The following is a 4,660-nucleotide window of genomic DNA, read 5'->3' as shown; positions in this document are numbered from 1 at the left end:
TAAACGTAAAATTACAAATTCATTTTTATTTATTTATGATTGTCTTAAATACTCATTTACTTTAAAATCATTTAATAACTATTTTAATTATATTTCTAAAAATAATAATTCAGAGTATTTCCAATTACTAAAAGTAAATTTAATATATTAAACAAAAGAAACTCCTAGAGTCAAAACTTTCGATGTTTTACCACCCAAACTTAAATCCTAGTTGGTCACAAACTTTGAACTTGTGGAAACTCACCAACAAGTCTAATACCGATACAGAAGTATCTCGGAGCCTCCAACTGCATGCTATTGTACTTTCTCCCATTTCTCCTATTAGGTTGATTGTGATATTATTCGCTCAAATAATACTATATGTGATGCCCTGTCAAATGCAAGGGTCATCTTCAAATAACAAACACAGAGCAAATATGCATGCATATATAGTCGTTATAGCAAAATATAAATAAATCATTTACTTCATTTAACAGTTAAAATCACAACTCACCAAAGATACACTAACAATGAAAATATAACAGTACAGTATTTAATAACATTAATTCACCCAAACGACCAACAACAGGTACAGTGACAATACAAATATAACATTAAAATATCTACATAATTAATAACATTAATTCACCCAAACAATTAAGAGGTACAGTAATAAAAACAAGTACAATATCACATATTAATTCACCCGAAACTAGCATGTACATTCAAGACCATAATATCCACATCATTCATTACTAACATTCTCATTCATTATTGATATTGCCTCGCCCAAACGAACAAATACAATAGTATACAAATTTATCAGTATAATATATACATCGTTAATAACATTATTTCAAGGAGCATTTTAGTATTTAGCTTGAACTGTATTTGATTTTCTGCTTATACTTATTTTCTGCTTATAATTAGCTTGATCTTAGTGTTTTATCTAAGTTCATGTAATTTAAGTGTGCGTTTGACCTGCCATAACTGATTTTCAGCTTATATCGAACTTGAAAAAGCTTTGTTTGAGTACTGGGAATTTTCTTGAACTGATCATCCCAATATGAGCTGATCATATAATTTAGCATTGATATATATATATATATATATATATATATAGGTAGTTAACTATTTATTTGGAAAAAAAATCCAAATATAGGTATTTTACTTGAACTGAACTGAGGATACAATGTATCATTTATCTTTATAAAAGATTAATCACACTTAATTCAATGCATACTCAAACAGACCTTATGACTCAATCTATATACCAATGTAATGATTCCCGAATATTGCCTCCCCCGCAAGGGCATTTCGTGAGTCCTTCCAAGCAACACCACTAACTCGAGCTTCGTGTGTGTCCTTCCAAACAACACCACTAACTCGACATCCCCGCAAGGATATGTGGGCTCCAATCAATTATGGACGCACCACCACACGACTATGAATGAATGCATGAATGTGGATACTTTAATAAAATATAATGCAATACTAACTTATTAACGACAAATCACATGACATTTATTATTCACACTTTGAATATGTTCAACACAACCATTATAACACCATATCACATAACATTTATTTTCTACACTTTGAATATGTTCAACACAACCATTATAACAACACATCACATAACATTTATTCTTCAAACTTTGAATATGCTCAACACAACCATTATAACAACATATCACATAGCATTTATTCTTTGCACTTTGAATATGCTCAACACAACCATTATAACAACATATCACATAACATTTATTTTCCACACTTTGAACATGTCAAGCACAACAATTATTAATATTCATTTTGAATATAACACACAAACAAAACCAATAAATAACATCACAGTATATTTATATCACATATAATTCAAATAGGAAAGCGAATGGAGTGATGCCCTTACCATTACTAAAGTTATATTTAGAATTATGCTTCACAAACTCTTGTCTCACTCATTTCACACTTGCTGCTGTGTGAGCACGTTTTCTCCCTCTCTGAAAGTCGTTTCACCGATCCGACTGTTGAAAACATGGATCTGAATGTTTCGAACTTGCTGTCCAAAAATCAACACGATCCAACGGTTAACGAATGCGCAATCGATGTTTTTCTAATACTGATTTAACAAATTCGGGAATGAGGTTACTTTTCTCTTTTGGTGGTTGCCTTTTCTATCAAAATGACCTCTCTCTTTTTCTCTTATAAACCCTTTTTATATGCAGAGTATTTTTGAATGGAAGACGTCTGTTTTGTTTTTTGTTTTCCTTTTTATCAAAAAGGATGAACTTTAAGGCAGAAATGGAGAACGTTAAAGCAGGAGTGGGTAAACTTAAACCATAAGTGGGGAATGTTGACAGAAGTGGAGAAAGTTAAGCCAGGAGTGGCAAACCTTAAGCCACGGCGAACCTTAAGCCAGACGTGGGAAACGTTAAAGCTGGAGGTGGTATCGTGGGAAACGTTAAGCTGGGTAACGTGGTATTAAAGGGAGAAACTGATATTTCAGCCTAAGACATTTTTAACCGTTCTTATTATTATTATTATTATTATTATTATTATTATTATTATTATTATTATTATTATTAATAACTAAGACATTTTTAACCATTCATTTTATTATTATTATTAAAAATTAAAATAACACACTACAATAGTAACCGACCAATTTTCTCAACTCCTAATAAGGTAAAATATAAAAATAAAATAAAATATCTGGGTGTTACATTCTACCTGCCTAAATAGTTTCGTCCTCGAAACTTGACCCCGAGGAAAATGCGGGTTTTACATTCTATCGACCTAAAAATAGTTTCGTCCTCGAAACTGACACTAAAAAGTTCATAGATATAACACACTTATCTTATTAATCGATAAAATCTTATCTATCATGCTGCAATTATTTCAAAATTCATCAAGCCTAACATTCTCAACATTATTCTACCAATTTACAACTCTAAATTCACATTCACTAAATCTGATATTACTCTAATCCTACCAAGAAGCTTCAAGTCGGATCGAAACCTACACCACACAAGATTTTATTTATAATCATAATCTCAATATATGTTAGAGAGCCAAACATTTGTGACAACTTTACACGAATATACCCAACGTGTCATCGTTCTCAAACCACTATATAAAGTGTTCTTAATTTTAATGTTCAATCTTGGATCCAATACTCTAACTAAATTCAACTTGAATTATTCCCACAAGATTTTTTTTTTTAATTCATCGTTGCTCTTATGGCTACAAATCTAATCCATATGATTTACTACTTAGATTCTCACTCCCTTATGGTTTAGTATCACTTACTCGTCAACTATAACTCACAACTCATAAACAAAATTCATCTCTTTAATTCAAAAATTTCATTCTTAACACACCATTTAACTCTTCAACCTCAATATCCTTAATTCATCACAACCTCGGTCAAACAACACTATTTTTTTCCATTCACTCCATAATAACCAATAATTAATATCACCTGCATTGAGATCTTGATCAAGCCTATGATTGATCGCTCCAAATCATTCTCATTCATTTAATGTATGGTAATGTCAAACCTAAAAGTTGAAACTTATGTTATCGTATCCTACAAGTATTCACAAGCTTCATAATTTGAATTCTTGGTTATAAAATACATATCTTTAATCTATAGGATACTCTTAAGAAATTATTAACTTCATACTTACTCAATCATGAACTAGTAAAACTTTACATCAATCATTTATTTCGTTCCGTCGATAATTTTTTTATCCTAAAGTTTTGGACCAGTAACTAACATACAATCTCAATTGCAACCTCTATATCACAACCCCTACAAGATCCACTAAGTTTTAACCATGCTTCCGTCGCGCCACTCTGATAAACCAATTAACCACGCTTCCGTCGCGCCACTCTGATAAACTAATTAACCACGCTTCCGTCGCGTCACTCTGTTAAACCAATTAAGAACATTATTTGTGTTCTTGTGCCATACGCACACAATATTTAGATGAAGAAATATTTCGATCAATATTCGAATGGTGCATAAACTCACACACCATCTCTTGAGGACTTCCGAGACACATGACCAACACTAACGAGACTAAAAATATTCTCACTAACCCGCAATCCAATCTAGATCGAACTGCTCTGATACCACCTGTAACATCCCGTTTTTTTGGGACATTAACTAACAGAAATCCTAAACGTAAAATTTCAAATTCAATTTTTATTTATTTATAATTATCTTAAGTACTCATTTACTTTAAAATCATTTAATAACTATTTTAATTATATTTCAAAAATAATAAATCAGAGTATTAGCAATTACTAAAAGTAATTTAATACATTAAACAAAAGAAACTCCTAGAGTCAAAACTCTCGACGTTTTACTACCCAAACATAAATCCTAGTTGGTAATAAACTTTGGACTTGTGGTAAACTACCCCAACGAGTCTAACAACGACACAAAAGTATTTCAGAGCCTCCAACTGCATCCTATTGTACTTCAACGCATCTCTCCTATTAGGTTGACCGTAACATTATTCCGTCAATTAGCACTATATGTAACGTCCTGTCAATTGTAAGGGTCATCTCCAAATAACAAACACATAGCAAATATGCATGCATATATAGTTGGTATAGCAAAATATGAATAAATCATTTACTTCATTTAACAGTTAAAATCACAACTCAC

The sequence above is a fragment of the Cicer arietinum genome, chromosome 6 (assembly GCF_000331145.2).
Source record: "Cicer arietinum cultivar CDC Frontier isolate Library 1 chromosome 6, Cicar.CDCFrontier_v2.0, whole genome shotgun sequence".
Classification (NCBI taxonomy): Eukaryota; Viridiplantae; Streptophyta; class Magnoliopsida; order Fabales; family Fabaceae; genus Cicer; species Cicer arietinum.
The sequence above is the reverse complement of the archived record's forward strand: the minus strand, read 5'-3'. Positions refer to the sequence as shown.